Genomic DNA, 21,794 nt, shown 5'->3' with positions numbered 1-21,794 from the left:
GTTTTGTATCTACGTTCCTCACACTTCTTATTTTGATGACATTCACTAAAAATAAAATATAAAATACTTACTCATATTTCTAATAAGTTGACTTGAGGCTTAATAGAAACAACCAGTAACTATTCATCCATGCTAGTATCTGCAGATATGAAATTAAAAGAATGTTCATCTTGAAAGTTATTTGCAAAGGGCAAGCTTTTAAACAGATTTTAATAGAAAAATAAATTTTATATTTCAGTCTATATCACATCACTTCAAAAAACACACACACCAAGTATTTGTCAGGTTGTAGCACCAGTTTCTGAATCCAAAGACTAAGGGATATGAGGTATCCCTACCTGTACAAGAAAATAAAAAGAAATAAAAAATTACCACCCTATGGCATGTTCAGGGAGAACAACACTGACCACTTGCTTTTAAACCTGGGGTGTAGTCTGAGAAACATCCAGGACTACAGCATCTACTCCATCTCCACCATATCACTACTCATCCCTTATAGAAAAAGTGCTGAACTGCAAACACAGAGCTAGCAGGACTTCTCTCAAGGATGCAGGACTTGAGATGAAATTCTCCAACTCTCCTGCAGTGCATGAAATGGAATTCCTCAGATCATTAACTGTGTATACCTGCACTTTTAAAGTATCAGGTACTGAACAAACAGGATGAAAACAAGCTCTTTATTTTGACCATTGTTTCTTTCAGAAGTCACGGGTTTCCTTATCTCTCTCATAGTATAGTATATGAAAACCATCTATCATCTTTGTTCCCTTGTCCTCTTCTTCTAGAGAAGAAATGTGGGCAGTAGAGGTTTGTTCTGGGTAGTGTTAAATGTATCCTCTTAGAGTTATGATAGCCAGAAGACCTAAGGGAAGCAAGGCCAGTGGCTTCTTACTCCCCCCACACACCCGGCTGGAGATGAGAAAAGAAATAGTAAAAGCAGTACTTTATCAGACACAGATCCAGCAAACTTCAGATCTAATTGCAACTAGCATGTTGTTCTAGGAAGGCATTTCTCTTTATGTTGGGATTTTTATAATCATATACTTGTCTGTGCCATTAGGTTGTAGAAAACAAGGTCAAAACAAAGTATTTCTGCCTATTTCAGAAAGCGTGGGTCTGTGATGGTCATTAGTTCTTGTCTATATAAGCATTTCAGACTCACCCATGAGGAATTTTTATCTTCAAGGCATGGAAGCTAAATATTTACCATGTAAGTGCTACTGTGCCAAGGAAAAAAGCACAGACAGTAGCTAAACAACAAAACCAACAGTGACTTCAGGTCAGTTTATCTATTAAAAAAATGGGTTTGGTTAGACCAAAAATCCTTGCAAGTAACTCCAAGAAAATTAAGAATAAATGGAGTGTTCTCACAATTTGAAGAGGGAATAATATTTTTGTTCTTATAGTTCTTTCCATGCTGGTCGACAATGCTTAGCCTCACTTTTTTTATCAAGCAAAGTAAAATTATTTCATAGTATAATCATATGCCAAACTACAATTTATTTTCTAAAATGCCGCTCCCCACAAATGATACATAAAATACTTATGTCACACCTTTGTAGGAATATCAGGTAGGATTTCTCAGGTTATATGGTCACTTCTATCAAGCCCCCAAATATGAACTTGCTAAATAAATTGACTGCTCTATGTGAATATTTAGTCCAGATGCTAGTGGAGCTTGTAGAAATTCTATTTTTAAAAGTCTTGATACTTCATATAGTGTTATGTTCTATTATACAAAATGAAGTAAAATATGAAACTCCATCTGAATGTGTGGCTCAACAATAGACCACAAGAGCTTGATGCACATCTGGAAGCTGATTAGTGTGGAAAATACAAAATAAAACAATTACAAAAAATTGTTGATCAAGGGTCACTTGGTTCTATTCTAATAAAAGAAAAAACTGTTGAAGTTATTAGAAGTTGCGACAGCACCATAAAATCTGTGCAAATGATAAGCCAAATAACAACACAGAAGTGCCTTTTTTTACTGACAAAAGCAAGATGATATAGAAAGATACTGAAAGGGCTTTTTTTTTTTAAGGTCTAAAATGGCCTTTTCTGATTCCTGGAGCTGAATGAAGATAGACAGGATGTAAATAAGGTCTAAATCCTACCTCATGTCACTGTGATAGACTACTACTGAGGAAAAGAGAAAACAACTCTTGATTTGAAACAGATTGTGTGTTATCTGAGCTTCATACGAAAAGCCTTTCTGAAGCATGATTAGGACACATGCCTACCATACCACAGAGTATGACAAGTCATGCCCTTCGTATTCCCCTCAGTGCAGCGTACCTAGAAATATTCAGTGACTTCTGTTTCACTGAAGAGGAATCTAGCACATATATGGGCATGTTCTGGACAGGCTGATAATACTGAGCACATGCATTTCTTTGTAAAAGCAGCAGGACCTCGACTTCCAAACTACTTCTCTATCTAATGTGCCAAATGACAGGAATTTCAGACAAAAACTTCCTTACAAACTCAGAGAAACTAAGGGTTTTAAATATAGGTATATACATACACACAAACAACTGTATGGGTCACTTCTATTTAATTTTTACCTTTGCTTTGCTTATTTAAATAGGCCAGGTGTTCAATCTCTATCTAGAAATAAGCATCCCACAAACTCTACATAAGACTGACCAGAGTGTCTCTCAGAGGGTGTCTCAGGTTCTCAGGGCCCTCTTTTTACCTGGTTTGAACATCTTTGCTCACAATTTTATTTGAAACACAAAGTTTTTTTTTTGCTCTCTGTCTAGAGAAAGTTACCCTGTTCCAAGGGGCCATCTTCTCCCACTGTTGTCGGGGAGGCAGCATTCAGCTACACTCCAGAAGGAATGCATGCACCCAGACACTCTGGACAATGGTAGATACATCAGTACGAAAGTATTATTTACATTTTCAGTGCAGAACCAGCCCACAGCTCATGTTTGAATAAAATATGCTGTTTCAGTCGGAAGGGACCTGCAATGATCATCTAGTCCAACTGCCTGACCACTTCAGGCCAGAGTGTGTTTTATGAGCTACCATAAGAGTTGTTATTCCCCTGGAACAGTGGAGAGCAAAGCCCAGAGCCATTCACATGAGACTTTGCTAAAGGAGATTCAGCCAGTTTTGTAAGACAATACTGAATATTCACTAGAGGAAAAAGCAAGAATGACTATGCAATTAACTAACCTCTTAAACTCTAGTATCTTATGCTGCAGAATGCTTCAGTGAAGACAGAAAATATTTTTTCCCCTAGTCTATGCAATCAGAATTATGGATCCAAGTCCTCTGGACAAAAGCAGGACACTTATCAGTAAAGAAAATGTTTGAGTCATTTGTCTACTTCATAATTTTGAAAGCAAGAATGGATGTTCCTCTAGCTCTAACTCTCAGCTTGGTGCACTTGTAGATGTCAGGAAACTGAGAAGATGATGCCATTTATACTTTGGACAAATCTACAAAACAAACATTAAATTAAAAACTGTTTTGGCTGTCCCATAACATCACCTTGAATAAAACACACTATTAACCATAAGAAGAACTTAATGAGTTTTAAACAGAAATCACAAATTCCATTTCTTCGAAACCACAAATTCCATTTCTTCAAAACCACTTCTGAATTAAGGCCTGAGGATCACAAAGCTTTCAACTTCTATAACCCATTTCAGGCTATAATATGGTCTTATTTTACTGTTCTCTACAAAAAAAAAAAAAAAAGACACATTAGCAAACTACGTGCACCACAGCTCAGTTCTATTGTATGGAATTGTTGACCAGGTCACCCAAAACCCATGGAGGCTTTCATTCCACAGCCACTGTGCACAGAGATAAATCTGATACCAAATAGGTCTTGTTGACACTGGAATCATTCCTGCAGATTCTCTCCTTCAACACAACTTCACTTGCTTTAACAGTTTTTTTTTTTAAGTCTCTCAATGATGACTTCATATAATCATTGTAAGTGTTCTAACAAAAAACTGTCACGATAATTACCTCCCAGAAGGCAGAGAAACCATGACACAAATCTCTCACACATGTACTCAAATTAGACTTTGGTATGTGTAGTTTTAACACCCATCTTTAATATTCACAATATTCTTGTGTATTCAATAGCCATATTTTGTTGAACATTTTTATATTAGGATCTTCTACAAGAAATAGTGTATAAAGGAATGGACATACAGAACACCAGGAAAGCATATAAACCCACATAGTTCAAGTATTACTAAAAAAGAATCCTGAAAGACTCAGACTAGTACTTTTAAATTTGAATGAGAGATTGTTACTGCATCCAGTGCCTCTGCAGTGTTTACAGAGTCTTAACAGAATGCTAACTCCAAGAAGAGAGGTTTCAACCAAGTGTTGGAAAAGTAACATTAGATTTAAAGGGAAGGAATTAAAATGGATTTTCTCTTTCTCAGAATGTAAATTTAGGTCAAAGGTCTTCTTTTTTCTTTCCCTAGGGAAGGCTTAGAAAAACTTATTGTTCCATTTTACTCTACGAAATTTTGCCCATAGCAATTTTTTTCAATTATGGTGGGTACCTAGCATTGCTTACATCTTCGACCCAGATTACTTACTTTACTGGAATTCCTTTGAAAAACTAACTGATTAGTATGAGCACACAGTTTTAGTCTGGCCTCAGAATTAACATACTCACCCAAACCAATTCTCCCAGTGAGAGGGTTTTTTGTTGGTACACAAAGGACTCTATAAACAATTCATCATGTATGAAAAAAAAAAATCTCATAAAGATCATTTTCATTATACACATCCTTGTGATTTCATGAAAGGAGTGAATTATACTATTGTTATGTTATACTATTGTTCTTAATGAAAGAATATATGCTAATAGAGCATACTAAAAAAATTCTAATCTCTACTGGTTCTGTGCAATCCTGCTGAGTGCACTGGAACTGACTGAATGTCCACAGACATACAGTTTGGCTCATGAATTTTATTCACACTGTCTAGCTGACATATGTGGCATAAGTAAATCTCCAGGATTCAAGCCATTAAAATGTACATTAAAAATTAGGTTCTTGATTTCAAACATAGTAGGCAAAGTAAATATGAGATGCAAGTGAGGTGAACAGCTCCTAAAACCAGTGGAAAAAACCTCACCCTATTATTTCAGGTTGCTTCTAGTGAAAGACTACAACAGAATTATTAACAAATTTGCACTTAAATATGCCTGTAAGATGACTTCAATAGTTTTGTGATGAAATTGAACCTCAAATAAAATCACCTGTTTCAATGGCAGGACAGAGTGCTTGGATTTTACCTATCTTTTATTTCACATGAATTATTATAATTTCTATTTATTTTTGTTGACCTAATAATCTATAACCTCATAACATGATATACATTGTGTTATCACAAATAGCTAAGAGGTAATACAAGATAAATTTTACCCACAGATAACTATCTCTTCATTATCTCTTAAATGACAGGTATCTCCTATTTGCACAGAGTATGTAATAGGAAGAAAAGTAAATTTTATCTTACAAAATGTGACATGAATTTGTCACAGGAACAGCAACAGCCCTTGACCTATCTTGTCAAAATGCCTTGAGCTACTTAGAAAACTTGAGCCAATTTTCAAATACCCTGGAGCATGATTGTATCCTTATATTACTTTTCTATTAAGTGGAATCATTAGATGAATATGGTCCTCCTATGCATTTAAAAATAATTTTTAAAATAGTAAGAAAAAAAAAAATCACACAATACCATGATTTCCATTAAAAATTTCAAATTATTTACTTTTTCTTTCACAGATTGACTGCCATCACAAAGGTTCACAGTTCTTTTACAAAAAATACTACATTTTAACCTATTCAGTGAGATTATTGACAAGTTTGTTGATTGTTAAACATAAGAATCCAAGTCAACCTTCTTACCATCCAAGAGGCAATTAATGCCAAGTGAGGAACAAAATGTTTTGAGTTACTGTACCAATGGCATGTGGCTCTATACATATCTTGCATTTAACCCAATTTCACCATCCTCCCACTATCTTGATCAAGCAAGGAATTAATACCAAAGCTAGATACATAATTCAGTTCCTTCATTTTATTTAGGGCTTAATGTATCATGCACATAACCATGTTCCCTGAAACACTTCCAGGGAAGGGAACACAATGCAATGCAGATAGCTGCATTATTTTCCATTCAGAAATGTGTTTATCTGTATAGATTTCTGACTCTCCAAAGGAGGGGTCAGGGAACACCCTTGGGGTGATAAGTCACCAGGGAGCAGAGCGAGAACAACCACCAAGAAGAGATGGCTGGGGCCAGGAATGCTGAAAACAGAGGAAGCCCACAGCTGCTGAGGCCCACAGCACTATTTTTGTATGTTTTAGGAAGGTTTCCGGGACAGTCACAGCCAGAAAGAGCTGAGAGGTGACACCGTGGCTTTTGGCAGCCACTGATGCCTCAGCCCTTGTTCAGCACTCCTACATGGAGCCTCTTACTGCATCCAAGCCCTGAGCCCCAGCCCAGTGCTACAATACCTGAGGTCACCACAGGCACAGACACAACTGCAAGGCCAACAAATAAACAGTTTTCAGGCTGGAAAGGCTTGGCTGTATTTAAAGAGTATTGGAAACTTGTTGAACAAATGCTCCCACACTCTAAAGTAATAACTCACAAATTAGCATTAATATGATGCCATACACAGAATTGCTTTTCATCTCCACATGAGTTTTATAAAGGTAAGCTCAGATACAGAATAAGGAATTAAAATTTGCTATTTAACACCAGTTAGCTAGGAAATACACACACACACAAATATGCACAGGCATGCACCTTCCTATCCTAAGGATGACTGCATAAAATTAATAGGATCATAAAACAGTTTCTCCTTGTGTATTTTGGTTTTAGTCACTCTATAAATGCCAGCGGGAGAAAAGACCTTTATCTTAAGGTTTAAAAAAATAAAGTTGTGTTACACACATTCTATCATACTGATGGATTACAAAATGCTCTGTAGCATATCAAAACATTTTTCTTTTACTACACTTCAGAAAAGACATAAGAAAGATTTTAATTACAGAAATTATTTTGGCCAATAAGAGCATGATAATCCTAATTAAGGTAAGAAACTTTGCCAGCTTGAAAATATTGTATTTGTCAGCAGGCACTAAGTAACTTGCTAACCACTCACCAATTACATAAACTGAACAGCGCATGGTCATTAAGTCACTTGTTCAAACACTGCTCAATGTACTCTGAGTGTAATGTTCTACAGCCAGTAACTTTAATCAGCACTTAAAATAACAACATTAAATTAACCAAAAAACAAGATAGCACTCTTGCTGTCTTGTTCTGAACTCCATGTTTCTAGTGTTTCTTTTGTAAAGTTTAATTTCAACTTGCCTTGTTTATGCTCTATTATTTGGTTAGGTTACTCCTGCAGGTGCCAGGAAAATGAGTGTGATAAGATGCAAACCAGATCTCTGTACAGAGTGTTCAGCTACTAATAGTGAGCATCACCAAGTGGGTAAAAACTTCTGCCTTGGTCTCTGGTAATCTTAACCACTTCAGTTCCATATTTAATTTACAGAGTTTTAGAGAAATAGCTAAATCCAGACCCAGAACTGGTACCTACAGAAACATTAAAGAGTACTTGTTCTTCTGAAAAATGTTGGAAAATGTGAAAAAAAAAAGTTCTTGTCTCTGATCCATAAACACAACATAGATTAAGTTCAGGGTATGCACGCCACTGCAATCAGAACCTAGATCAATCCAAACAGCTTCACAACAGCACTCAGCAAGATGAATGATCAAAACACTAACAAAAGATGCCATAGCTAAAGCTCAGGAGAGCAGCAACATGAACTTCAATGGATAATTTCATCTATAACAACTTGAATACAGGAGTTGGACACGGTCTATGAGTGGTAAACAACCAAGTTTTGCATGTAATATTTGTACAGTACACTCATCAATCATGCTACTATGTACTAACATAAAAGACAAATATAGGAACTTCACAATTAAATTATTCCTGCGTTTTTTAAACTCTTGAACAAAAAAGCTTAAGAAAACAAATCAACTCTAAAGTACAGAATTTTCAAAATCTCAGTTTGGAGAAATATTCTTATGTCTTAGTTTAACAACAACAGCCAAAAAACATCTTAATAACTTTCATTATCCATGCCATGTTATCCAATACTCTCTGACCAATGAGTGAAATAGTTAAGAATCTTCTGCTTTTAGAAGAACCATACAAAAGTTTCAACGTGACACTCCAATCCTTTTAAAAAGGACATTATATTGGGATTTTCAAAAGTTCAGAATTCCTGTTGGCCATGAAGAAGTTGGACAGACCGAGGGGAAAAAAAAAATCTGTTTCTTGCAACTATAACAATTAAAAAATTAATCTATCACATAACAAATCTTATGCAACACTGATTTAGGTCACAGTTAGGATTCCACATGGAAGAAATCCAAGAAAGACTTGGCATCTAAGATTTTTTCCAAGAGCTACCTTGCATGTACAGCCCTAATAGGATCAAATCCCATTGAGTGACACACTAGTTGCGATTGTTGGAATGTGCTTTTAGTCATTTTAAAGTCATGAAGAATGTGAATTTCACAAAAGGTGCTATTTAATGGATAAACAGATAGCTGTGGTCCCTATGAATGCCAATGGTTGCTAGGGTCAAGCAGGGTCCTACACAGCTTCTTCACTTTATACTGACTTCTAGGCTACAACAAATATACACCTATCAAAATTGAAGCCAAGGGGCACCATGGGCTGATCTGTATGAGCTGCCCTTGCCTATATACCACTGTGGAGAGGTCTTTGAAAGGTCTACTACATGCATTTATCTTTTCCAACTTCCTCCAGTCTTTCTATTACACGTATTCACAGCATCAATCTTTGTGCAAAAGCTACACGCATTTAGTCTTAAGTCACAACATGATAATTCATGTTCCCCTTGATCTCACTCCTCATAGGATTGGGTCTATTCAGTGAAACATTACTGCCTTATTAACACAAGTAAGAAACCAAGCTTTGCTTCTATCCAAGTTAAGCCCTCTCTATTTCTAATGAAGTTAAGCTAAATGCTATGAAATAGGCCAGACTGTAATAAAATAAAAGTCAAGACATACTATTGCCTTCTTATGGAGAAAAAGAGACTTTAAGCAGGAATCTAATTAGATAGTTTTAACTGAATAAAACCATTTTATTGTACTAAAAGGTTAAAATAATCTATCCATATGGACACCTGAAATGTCTCTTTTAAAAGAGCCTCTTGAGGCTTACTCTGATTTTTGTGATTAACTTCAGAAGCTCAGTTCATAAAGTAACCTACCACTAGCATTGAAAAGAAGCATCACTTTTGAGGAAAGCTGTCTGGTATATGACACGCAATATCTTGAAACTTGTTTTGACAGAGTGCTGAAGGAAATTTAAACTAGCTTAGTTTTATACTGCTCTGAACACAGCCCATGAAGGCAGAAAACTATGTTTAGGAGTAAGCAGATCATCAAGGCATGGTATTTTTTCCACCTCCAGCAAGACAACCACCAAAGCTTTTTCCCTTACCTAGTCAAGAGACATTGCAAAGAGAAAGACATTAATTATTTACTTTCTCCTCAGCTCATGTAGCTTTTACTACAGGAAGAGCATCTTCTCAGAGAATGAGAGTCCCTCACAATGGCCCTGTGCTGGTAGGAGAAGCAGCAAGTCCCACTCTCCAGATTTATCACCCTGCCCCACTTTTATCTCCATCCTTCCTTCCAATTCGGCTCAGAAGAAAAAGGCAGGATGCTGTCTCTCTCCTTAAGTGACCAAACACAGTTTTACCCCAGCACAGCAAGGTTTTACCTTCCAGGTTTGGTATGTAAAATGTAGAGTGTGAAACCTCGACTTTGGGATGCCTATTTCAGCACTTACTAACTAATCTCTCTTCTCCCCACTGAAAATTCTGGGTTTTGAAAACACCTTAGTGATCAGAATAAGGAGGGGAAAAAGCAAGATGTAATTTACCTGCCAGTGACCTATTTTGGACCTGATATGACAGAAAAGTGCTAAGTCACACAAAATCAATAGGTATTCTCAGGCCCAGATAAAGCTATGTGTTCTATGCAAGCTGTGCCACATCCCTACATCTCTTCACTGTGCTATGCTGACAGAAGCAAAATAGCATGGACATCCTCCACAAACCCCAAAGGTGATTAGAATGTCTACCACACCTTTCAAATTTTGTCACCGTATCATTTCTCCTTCAGTGCCCCACCACTCAGCTGCCTGCCACCTCCTCTGCAGATGCTGGAAGTGGGATCACTCCACAGATTTTATGCACAAGTTCTACACCTCTGAACTTTCAGATCAAAACTACCGTTCTGGTTTTCCTGGTAAGCATTCAAGAGGACAGTCTACTTCTATTTCTATTCTCCCTTCACTTTCACACTTACTCATCTCCTGATTTTTTTCCATCTCTTATCTTCCAACCATTTCTTCTGAGCATACAATCACAAATACAAACCATGTTTTTGGTCTCTGGGATGAATTAGAACAAGGTTATTTAGCTACTAGATTATCTCCACTTCAAATTTCAGAGATGTCCAAGAGGTCCATTAAAAAAAAAAAAGGCAACCAGACACAACCCACCAAAAAAAAAATCAAGCTGTTATTTATGAATTCACATTGACTTGGGAATCAGAATGGCTGACATGCAACTTGGAAGTAGATGTGACAAGCTGTTTCTCCTGAAAGTCATTCATTAACCTGAAATCTTATTGGGTGATTGCAGTGACACTACACATTAAAAGAGTGAATGCAGAAATTATTCTTGTGTTTAAAAAAAAAAAAAAACCTTTATGCCTACAGTATGGAGAGTAGTGGATTTAAATAAACTCCAGTGAGCTACACCAAATGGAAGTCACAGTGTCATCCATTTGTCTTCTGAAACAAGAAGGAATAAAACCCACTCTTTATAGTTAAATTGTATTAAAAAGTTTATGCCTACACTAACATGTAAGGCACTAGAGAAGAAACATTACTTTTTCTGATTAAATACAATTCAGGAGAGCTTTTGCACTCTCTGATAATTTTCCTTCAACTACATGTTATTAAAAATTAAAATGGTTATGGAAAGGGGAGGAGGAAAAAGTATTAAAAACTTAACATTCAGTATTACTAATGCTCATTAGTTCTGTGCTGCTAGTACTACATTCAACAATTGCCCAATTTTCCATCACCTTAACAAAGGCTTATTCATGCTGAACTGTGCTATACTTTGAACTGGTATGCAAATTTACACAAAGGAAAAAAGTAAACATGGTGATTTAAATTAAAAAAAAAAAGAAAGCACAACCAAAAAACCTGCTGCCTCTTCTCTACGATAGCTGGTTGTTGTCTAATGACCACTTTTGTTCCAGATCTTCAAAGTCAAGCAGGAGTTTTTCTGGGACAGCATGTCCTAATTAAATTCATTTGCAGTGGCCCATTTTTAAAGATTCAAATTAAACATTTTTTTGGTATTTGAATGGCAGTTTCTAAATTCATTTATTATGCAAGAAGAGTTCTCCACTGACAATAACTGGAATTTCTGTAAAACTGTATTGACAAACACTAAAATATACCTTATAGTTCCCAATTTTAGCTATAAATGGTGTGTAAAATCATCTTATTCCTGAGTGACAATAGAGAAAGATGCCACAATTTCACAAGAGAACTCATAGAACAGGATCCTTCCTTTAAAAATTTCCCTAGCTAAATTGCAGCCACAGTGAGGAGTGAGCACATATTGCAGCAAACCAAGTAGGTTGTTGTAGAATATCATAAGCTGAAAAAACTTTAAATGCCATTTTTTTTTCCTTCTTTGTGACCTTCAGGGAAAACATAGTATGGTTTACTGGCTGACAGGGATAAAGGAGGATTTAGAAAAATCCCTCTTTGGAAGCCTTGAAAAAAATTAGCCTGGATGAGGTTATGTATTAAAAACATAATTAAAAATAAAAAATCCAAGTCTCTCGTGGAAAGCATTAAGATATGGAAAACAGACTACAGTGCCATTTCTGAAGTAAGAGCAGTGTTCCTGTTGGTGATGTCCATTTTTGCAGTTCACCTGTGAGTCTGAAAAAAACAGACTCAATATGCTAGTCACAACCTGGTAATTCAAAATTTACGAGTAGCCATTTTGTAGAGTTCTTAAGTACTAGAAAATCAGTTTTGTTTTCCTTTAGGTTTCATTAAAAAGCTTTCAGTTACAACATTCTTTCAACCTTTGGCCATCATGGGAAACCTTAAGACTGAACAATATTTACTATAAAAATTCCTGTAAGATTTCATATCAATCCAGATTATTACATCTTTGTCTAAAGCAGCAAAAGGATTAAATAATTTAAAATTTTAAAAAAATTAAAGAAATAAATAATAAAATATAAGTTAAACTAATATTGAAAGTCTTTTGGTTACTATAAAGATATCATTTTATATTTTTAATTACTTAGGAGAAAACTTGAGAGTTAAGGGAAGTAGAATTTGGGTCTAAGGAGAAATTGATATCAGTAAGATTACCATGAATTTTATACTCCAGTTTATACTTCAGGAACAAACATGCTCAGCTTAAATGGTTTATGGTGTATGAATGATTTATAGCGCTGGAGATAATGAAACCAACTGTGAAAGTGAGACTAAAAATAAAGCCTTTGAATGACAAGGATGTATCATAACATACTCTCTCTCACATATTGTCAGCCAAACACAAATAATATCCACAACTGCTCGTGATTTCTGATACATCTTTCAACTTACTCTTTTTATGATCAAATTATAATACTTGTTTTATAATGCTCTCTGGTAGCAAAGACCCTAAATCAAGCCCACATCTCTTGGCACTCATTTGTTATAACAGACTGCTCACAGGTTCTTACCGACCTTCCTTTTCATGTTCCTTCCTGATAAACTGATAGAATTTATTTTTGTAACTTCCAGGACTATATTGAGGACAATTCAACACAAAACCAACTGTTAACAGGCTCCATGAGATTTTCAAAGACATTTATCAAACAACAGGCAAGGGGCTTTTATTTGTTACCATTTGCTCAGGGAAGAAGTCCCACGCTTTCTGACAGCTGATGAATAAAACACAATTTGAAGGCTCTGCCTCAATACCAACTTGTCACTTATACCTAGAGTACAAAGCCCCCACGAGTGGTTCCATCAGGGATCCAGAAGCATCTCAGTAGGAAATAAGCAGAAAACCAACTTGTGTAAGAGATGTCACTTCTGGAGCAACTGCCTCCTGCATGGCTCCCATCAGTGGCACCACACAGGCAGTGAGGACCACACACCCCAGCCTGCAATCACCCACCCCAACATCTCCTCTTGATAGCCCCTCACAAGCCTGCTCCCTCTGCTCTGAAAGAGTTTATCATAAGATAGACAGTGTCACATCTCAGACTGGGTAAATTTGGGGTGAAATATTTTGATAGGTACTGCTTCATGAACAGTACCTCACTCTGTACTCATGATTTTGTGATAAAACTCATTTTCTCTCCAGCTGGTCACCTAGTAGCATTCTTGACACAAACATCTACAGAAATTAGTCACAGCAGGAATGCAAGGCAACAATATATTTATTGCTGAGTGGATGTTAACTACAAGTTAGCTACTACACATACGAAGATTTTCCAGTAGGCAGCCAGAAGGTTGTCCACACATCAGTGCCAAATAGTCCAGACACATGTCTGGTCACAATACCTACCCGAAAATCTTGAACCTGAACAGCGTTGGACACTCCTTAACCAAATTCTACTGGCACTTTGTTTTTATTTTGTCAAATCAGGTTTCCCTTATTTACTAAGCTTGTTACTTCTTTACTACTTACTATCATAAATAATTTTGTAATGAACCATCCAAGAAACATTTGTGACTTTTTGCTTATTCTCCCAACTCTCCAGGGAAGAAGCAGCAGATTGTCCAATTTTACTGCAGTATATATGATTACTTTATAAAATGTAAATTGTAAATGTAAAATGTAAATTTTCCTCTAATTGTGCTGGAGAAAGTGATGAACATTATTGGTTACACAGTGGTTTCATATCAATCCAGAGATACCAGTATTATTCACATGGTAAAAGCTCCCACAGTGGCATGCTCGAACCTTCGCCAGCTGCTTGTCTTCTGGGTGCTCCTAGAGGTGCACTAGCCATCAGGGAGCACTCCATGTGTGACAGCTGGCATCTTGACCCTAGGACACCAACACACAGATGAGAAATGAGGCTCACTGAGATCCTGGCAGCATAGGAAAATGAGGAGCTGAAGAACTTAGGCTAGGTGGCTAAGCTACCCAGGTCCAAAAAGCTCCCTTACCAACTGAGAAATATAAGCAGAGTACACTTTATAACAGATAAGTCACAAAAGCATGCCAAAAATCAGGAGACAAGTGGCTGACAGGTGGTTTTATTCCAGAAGAGGAAAGTATCATCTGATGAGATCAGAGACAAAAGAATATACTGCATTTTGGCTTCCCTGTAAGTTAAAACCTGATAAGGACCAACATGACCAACTCAAATATGCTTTACTTACAGGAATAAACCATTTCACACCAACCTAAAGTCCCAAAAGTAAGGACAATATCTCTCTAAATGATGTGATGCCTAAATATTTATTTTCAACTTCTTATATTAAAATTTTCAAAGATGTCAATATTACTTGCCCCAAATAAGAAATTTCAAAAGATTTACTCTGGATGAGATACCACAAAATAATCTGAGTTGGAAGGGACCCACAAATATCATCAAGTCCAACTCTTCAATGAATAGCCTATAGGGAGATCAAATCCACAAATCTTGGTGTTAAGGTTAGCACCATGTTCTAACCAACTGAGCTGATCCTGTGGCACTTGTTTCTCACCAAGTTATTGGATTTATTTCCCAGCTTTTTTTTTCCTTACTGTGATTCTGCTCAGGAAAGAAAACAATAAAATATATGGTTTCTCTAAAATTAGACTAGGCTTGCATTAATTGTATCAATTAGTTGATAGAATTGATACTATACAAAAGTTGTACAAGGTACAAAAGTTGTAGTATCCAAGATTAGTTTTCTGAGTAAAAAGATACTACCATCCTACCTGAGAATGGCAGACAGAGATTAGGAATATCTAATAGAGTAGTGAAACATCAGTAGTAAAACCATTTGCTTAGAAGTTCATAAAAAAGTACTTGAAATCATGGAACATATACTTTAATTAAGAAAGTTAATTCTTCTTAATCAAAAAGTTAAAAATATTGTAATGCTTACTTATAAGCATTAAATAAAAAGAGACATAAAAAGAAAGTAGTAAAATAATCTAAATATTTCCAATCATCTCAAATATTCCCAAATGTGTGGATACTATAATGAAAATATCCACAGGACCTTGATTGGAATATACATCGCACCTCTTAAAATAAAAGTGTGTTTTAAAGAAATTCCCCTCTTAACTAAGATAAGCCAATCCATTTTTTTAAATGAAACACTTGTATTGTTGTGACATTTCTTAGTAACCCAAATCCCTTCTGCAGTCATGTTGATTTCAGGGCCAAGAGCTGTCTGCTCTAATCAACTCAAAGGGAATTCACAGAGCAGATCCTAAAACTCTTCAACATTACTCTCTCCATATGCCAGTTTCTAGCAGAACCCAATTTACCAACACAGTTAAGACGTGAGAAAAAGATGAATTAAATCAGCTCAATTTACACTTAAACAAACATAGAGATCTATTAGGTCAAGCTTCATTAGACACAAAAAAACCCCAAACCAAAACCATCAAATTAAAAAAAAAAAAAAATAACGGGACTTGTTAAGGCTATAGTTGAAATTCTCCTGGCTAGTCTGGTCATGAAATCATCACCTTTCACAAATTCACACACTCCACTGATGCTCTCACAGTTAAATGAAAGGCACGCCTAAGTTACCAAGCAATGAGTTTACAGTTAAGAACTTTAATCTTTTGATCTTCTTTAGGAGACAGAAGGCAGAAGCGTTCAAAATGTATTTCTCCTGTATCATAAGGAAGTTGAATGATGTATCAGTGACAACTATGTTCTATTTATTAAAAAATAGGTTATTAAATAACAACTACTTGATAAAATACTCTAAAGCCTTCAGAAGCAGAAAGCATGCGTCCCAAAGTATTAAAAATGCTGACAGAGTTCCCCAGCTTTGAATGTTGCCTTAAAAAGGGTCCAAACAGTTACAAAGTAACACCATGCAAAAAGAGAAAGCAAATGGTTCTTTTAAAACGAAATCAGCCAACCAAAAAAAGGATAACCCACAGATTTACATTCAGTGTGACGCTGATTCTGCAAATGTCATAGAAACATCAACAATACATGCAATTATATACAAAAATGCAATATCTCAAATGCCAATAACTGAAATGTTTTTAAGACTGATTATTTTAATAACATATGAGGTTTTTTAATGAAAACTATGTTAACAAATATAAAAGAAAACTTGGAATTTCAGACATGGAATTGCTAAACAGTACTGCTGCACAGGGGTTTTTTGGTGCTGATGTAGTTTTCTTTGATTTTAAGAGGGAGCAACAGATCCTTTTAGTCTGGGTCTTTTGCTATTCTCGACCTTACAGAATCCAGAAGCAAACATAAAGTAATCATTAATAACAATTTATAATATTTGCCAATGATGAGGGTGCTTTGTTGTAAAGAGTGATAGGGTTTGATCAGGTGGTACCTTAACGCAGTCTGCCCAAGAGGCGTAGCATCATTTTTATCATGGATTTGAAAAAAAAAAATCAACAAAAAATTCCAAGCCTTACAGGTCCACTCTCTCCTGATCTTCCTCCTGTCACACACCAATAAATGTTTATTTATTATTCTTTTATTGTGATATCTGTTCAAACAAAATGAATTTTATTTATTAAATTTGCACTGAGTATTAAACATTAGAGAAAAATTCCTCAAGAAGAGACAAATTCAAACCTACATATCTACCCTTTAGAACTAATACATAATCTCTTTGTTATGAAGTAGTCTTCTTCCACCAGAACTGATTTAAGACCAACTAATTTAAGAGATTCCAGGGGAAAACTGAGGACTGCTTAGCTCTTGTCAGCACTTCACAGAAAAAAAGTGCCTCTAGAAAGTCCAAGTAGGCAAACTTTATCTCATGCCAAATTTAGCCAAAAGTATTAGATACAGTGGATCTAGATCTTACAAAAGTGCATTTTTTTAGTCTCTAAATTTGCATAACCACCACCAAGTATTAAGACTAATTGTATCATTAAAGACAACTTCAAGGGCTCACTGAGTTCACCCTGGTGTACTAAATCCACCAACTCTGTGGCTTCCCACTTTGTGGGAAAGGCTCACCGAATGCTAAGAGCTCATTTTCTTCTTACTCTCCACTGAAATTCACAATTTTATGCAACAACAAAACTATCTACAGCAGAGACAAAAGTATCAGAGACTTGAGATTTCAGGATTTAAAGCAGCAACCAGAACAGGATGGTTCCTGAAGAATCCTATCTTCCTAACAGCACATGTAATATATAGAATAATGGAGTAAAATTTTGAGAGAGAGAAACTATTTTAGTTTCACTTGCTCTTTTTTTTTAGCAGCACAATGTGACAGTGAGCAGCTAATGCTCTGTGACAGATTTTGCCTGGTGGAAATTCCTTCCAGGAAGAGAGTCCTCATGGCCTATTTCTCCTTGTGGCAAATTTTAAGCAAATTAAACTGATAACCATATCTTGAAAAACAATCCTGAGGACAGCATTGCTAACAGGATCCCCAGAGGGACAATGTCCATGCCAGCAGACCAACATGACAAGTCACAAGCAGTGTGGTACTGCAGAGACGTGCTGTGGATTGCAGGCATCAAGGCGATGAAGGAGCCAGCCACAACCTCAGGGAGATACGGGATGCCCATTAAATGGCAGTAAGATCTCTGCCAGCTAGAGAGGCACAGGCAGCCCTGAAGGGTCCTGGCTCCCCACCTCAGGCAGCTGCAGGGAGGACAGCAAGGCCAGACCATGCACCACTGCTTTTCACCTTTGGGTGAGCAACATGCGGATCTCTCTCGTGGGTTTCCTCGAGTGCCTGTGAATGACAGCTGGTGCAAAAGCTGTCAGAGATGTTTCTTCACTGCTCAGGTGGCCCTGAGCTTTATAGAACTGCAGCTCTGGCCACTGCTTGTCCTCTTGAAGCCACAGTGAGGGTCCCTGTCACAGGTCTGCCCACAGGCGAGTGACACCAGAGCAGGTCAGGGCTTTCCAACACAAGGCTCATGGATAATGTGCTGCCCCAGAAACTTGTATTAGTGCCACAAGCAACAGGACAACAAAAATGCCAAAATCAAGAGGTTATGATCTAGATCAACCAAGAAAGTGAAACATTTTTCACAGCAAGGGACTGAAGAGGGATCAGTACTACAACATTGGCCTGTGCAAGATACCAAGCAAGGACAAATTCGGCAAACTTGTCACACACAGAACACTTAACTTGAAGTCAGCTGATCATATGAGCTGATCAAATGCTAGCAAATGATTAAATTTCAGCAGTTTTTCATCCTTTTTTGCATTAAAGCCAGAGGGAAACCTGTAGCAAGAACAATTTACTGAAGGAAAGTAGTTCAGGTCTCGCTGAGAGTTTAACAAGTGCTCAGCACTTTCTCTACAACTTCTGGTTGGCTTAAAGTGAAGGCAGATGTTAATCTTACCCAGAAAGGACCACAAGGATGTGACACATCATATCTTCAAGTATTGTGTCAATTTTTATAAGGCTAAAACAATCAGGAATATACAGAAAAGCAAGTCTGTTTCAGTGGGAATGATATATAATGCAGGAAAACAACAACCACTTGCAGAAAAATGCCCATCCATTAAACTATTCCTTTTTTTTTATGTTGGAAATTAAAATGCTAGATCCTTCCTCTTCTTACAGACTGAGTTCAATATAATTTAATAAATACTAAATTATTAATCATGGGGTTAGTTTTTAATTATCTTTCACATGATAAATACTCAACGACTCTTTCATTTCTCCATCTTAATTATTTTGATTCTTTCTAACACCAACAAACATTACATTCAGATGAGGAGCTATGGAGAAAATGGCATAATTGAAGAAGACAGGCAACCTTTCTGGCTTATCCTGGCTCCTTCTAAGGCCATTGATAAGAAATGCCACTAGCCTCAGCCCTCTCAGGCTTTTGACTTTGCCTACAAGGGGAGTTTTTCATCTTGTGCTGCCCAGAGAAAAGCCAATTAACAGACAGCAAATCAAAAAGCACAACTCTTTAGAGCTGACAGGTGAGATTAAATCAAGATAATTCTCCACATGTATTCCTACTGTTATCAAAAATCTTCAGACTAAGTCTTGCCATCACTGTTTGAACCAGAACTCAGACAAAAGTACTCAGATCCAGTAAATGGGACCATTTCAGGACACATGCAGACATTTGGTTCTTCTAGAAAGAAGCAGCTTTTGCCAGAATGAAAACAAAGTGCAATTATTCAACAAGATTAAGCAATGCTTTTTCATTCTTTTTAAAATGAAATGCAGATGTACCCAATATACTTATAATCAATATCACACAGGAGGTCATAGCAAATAAATACTAGGTATTTAAGAAGCATTTCTTTGAAGAAAAGAAAAACCAAATAAACAAAACAAAATCACAAACCCCCAAATAAATAAAATTCAAAACAACAAAAGAAATCCATCCAAACCCTACTTCTCATGTGCAACAGCTTCCTCCTGGAAGCATTGCAGCACAGAGTGGCATCGAGTCAATCTCACACACATCTTTCCAGATCTAATTGCATTACAAAAGAAAAGCAACGTCCAGATTTCAAACACATTTTTAAAAACTCTCCTAGTTTATTTAAGTAAGGAGGTAATTGTTCCCTTCAATTTTATTTATTCTGTTAATGTAGCCTCTCAGCTGGAAAAAAAAATTATTTAATCTTTTCTGGTTTGTTTTGAGAGTCCAATATTCCTTAATAGTGTTGTTCTGACACAGCTGAACTCTTAACTGAAATTTACTCAACAGAGGCACTTTGTTGCACTCAACTGTCAGGAAAACAAGAATGTCCTTATCCACCACAGACTAAGAGCCATATTTTAAACGTGCTTAGAAATTCATACCATGGAAGGACATCCAAAGACACAACTACCAAGAAGTAACAATATGGAACAACAATACAGCCCTCTGAATATCTGACAGGCTGCAGGTATGACATAAAGCAGTATTAGTACTGCATACAGACAACAAGCCAGCTCTCTCAAACAAAATACTTCAAATTAACACTTCACAGCACATGAACAATTTTAACCTGGGTCTAACCTTCCCCTTCACCACAACAGTATACTGCCCACAGACAGTATTCAGTTGCCAGCAAGTCCCTGCTGCTTTGCTATGTAAGAGCAGGGCACATAGGACAGAAAAGCTTTCCTCTACCCCCAGGTGAGGATTCACAAATCCCACAACACATTCCCATACCTTCACCAAACCCCCATGCTTATGAACACACTTTGATGGCAGTGTTGGCACCTGTGATGAATGCACACATACAGACACTGCTTGTCCATATGCAGTTCCTGTACCACAGGGTACTACTTTTAAGAAGGTATGAATGCATCTGGTATTTCTTCAACTAAATCTTCAAGATACAATAACAATTGTAGAGAGAACAATGAGAGACAGGTGCAATGGAGAGGGCAAAAATTTTGCTGATTTGTGCAGACTGGGCTTTAATTATATGTTCCAGTTGTGGAGCTTCTCTAACAGAGAGCTACTTCCAAAAACTTGCAAAATTACAGTGAAATCTTCATAAATCACAACCGCTCCACTCCACTGAAGCATAAGTTAAAATTACAGAGCCAGAGCTTTACAGAGTTTAAACTTCATAAAAATAAATATATTCCAGGGTCCCCCCAAAAATTCCTGTCTCTGGGTGAATCCGCACTGTGGATTTTGTTCGGGTGGATATGGGACTATTAAAAAGCTGTTGTGATGCCAGCTGTTACTTTTAAGCACCTCAGTAAAAGTCTCAGATTTGGTGGCCCCAGAATTAGCTCTCATATAACATTGATACAATTTTAACAGGAGGAAGAATGGCTACAAAATTAGATTGGAAATTCTCCACAGTTTTATGAAACTGGCAGTACAATAATTAAGCAGGATATATGAAAGTTACTAGTAAGGCTAAGATTAAACATGTCTGTGCTTTTATGTTGATGCTACAACCAAATACATCTATAAAGGAAATGTATTCATTCGTTACAATATATCATAAATGTATAATATGGATATACAATATCCAAAATATAATACATATAATCTATCTCTAGATAGATGTGTTTATATATACACTTCCACATGTAAGTGAAGAAGAAAAGGTAACTGTTAAAAAAGTGATAAAGAAGGAAAAACATACCTGCTAATAATTCAGAATGATCAAAGTTGCAGAAGGCTCTCAAAACTGCAAGTGTAGAAAGTTGAATTATAGGTGAAATCCACTGCCTATAAATGTAAACTAATGTGTTAAAAAATACACACACAACCCCAACCACATACGAACAGAGATGAGCTCTATAGCAGCTTAGAAGGATGACATTTAGAATCATCAAGGACAACTATGTGAAAATGCCACCTTGACGTCCAGCAGCTGAGAAAAATCTATCAATTTTGGCAATGGGACTGAGCGGAAGGAGTTTTAATTGGAAAAGGTTTAGATAGCAAAGCAAGAATCATCATAATGTGACTTTATAAAAACACATAGCTCCCTGGTAGCTCAAATTCTGGTTGCTGTTCGCTTTACATCAT

At 36.6% G+C, this 21,794-nt stretch overlaps 1 protein-coding gene across 1 annotated transcript in view; it reads right to left on the bottom strand.

Annotated features, from left to right (window-relative positions):
* The window catches only part of THSD7A (thrombospondin type 1 domain containing 7A), a 268,216-nt gene extending 246,733 nt beyond the window's left edge, over positions 1 to 21,483 (bottom strand). The window contains exon 1 of the mRNA XM_018075615.3: positions 21,406 to 21,483. The gene's annotated coding sequence lies outside the window, so the exon portion shown is untranslated. The remainder of the gene's footprint in view (positions 1 to 21,405) is intronic.
* Between the last annotated feature and the right edge of the window lie 311 nt (positions 21,484 to 21,794).

This window comes from Manacus vitellinus, unplaced genomic scaffold, assembly GCF_001715985.3.
Source record: "Manacus vitellinus isolate BGI_N305 unplaced genomic scaffold, ASM171598v3 scaffold_3_pilon, whole genome shotgun sequence".
In the NCBI taxonomy this organism is placed as follows: domain Eukaryota; kingdom Metazoa; phylum Chordata; class Aves; order Passeriformes; family Pipridae; genus Manacus; species Manacus vitellinus.
The sequence above is the reverse complement of the archived record's forward strand: the minus strand, read 5'-3'. Positions and strand labels throughout refer to the sequence as shown.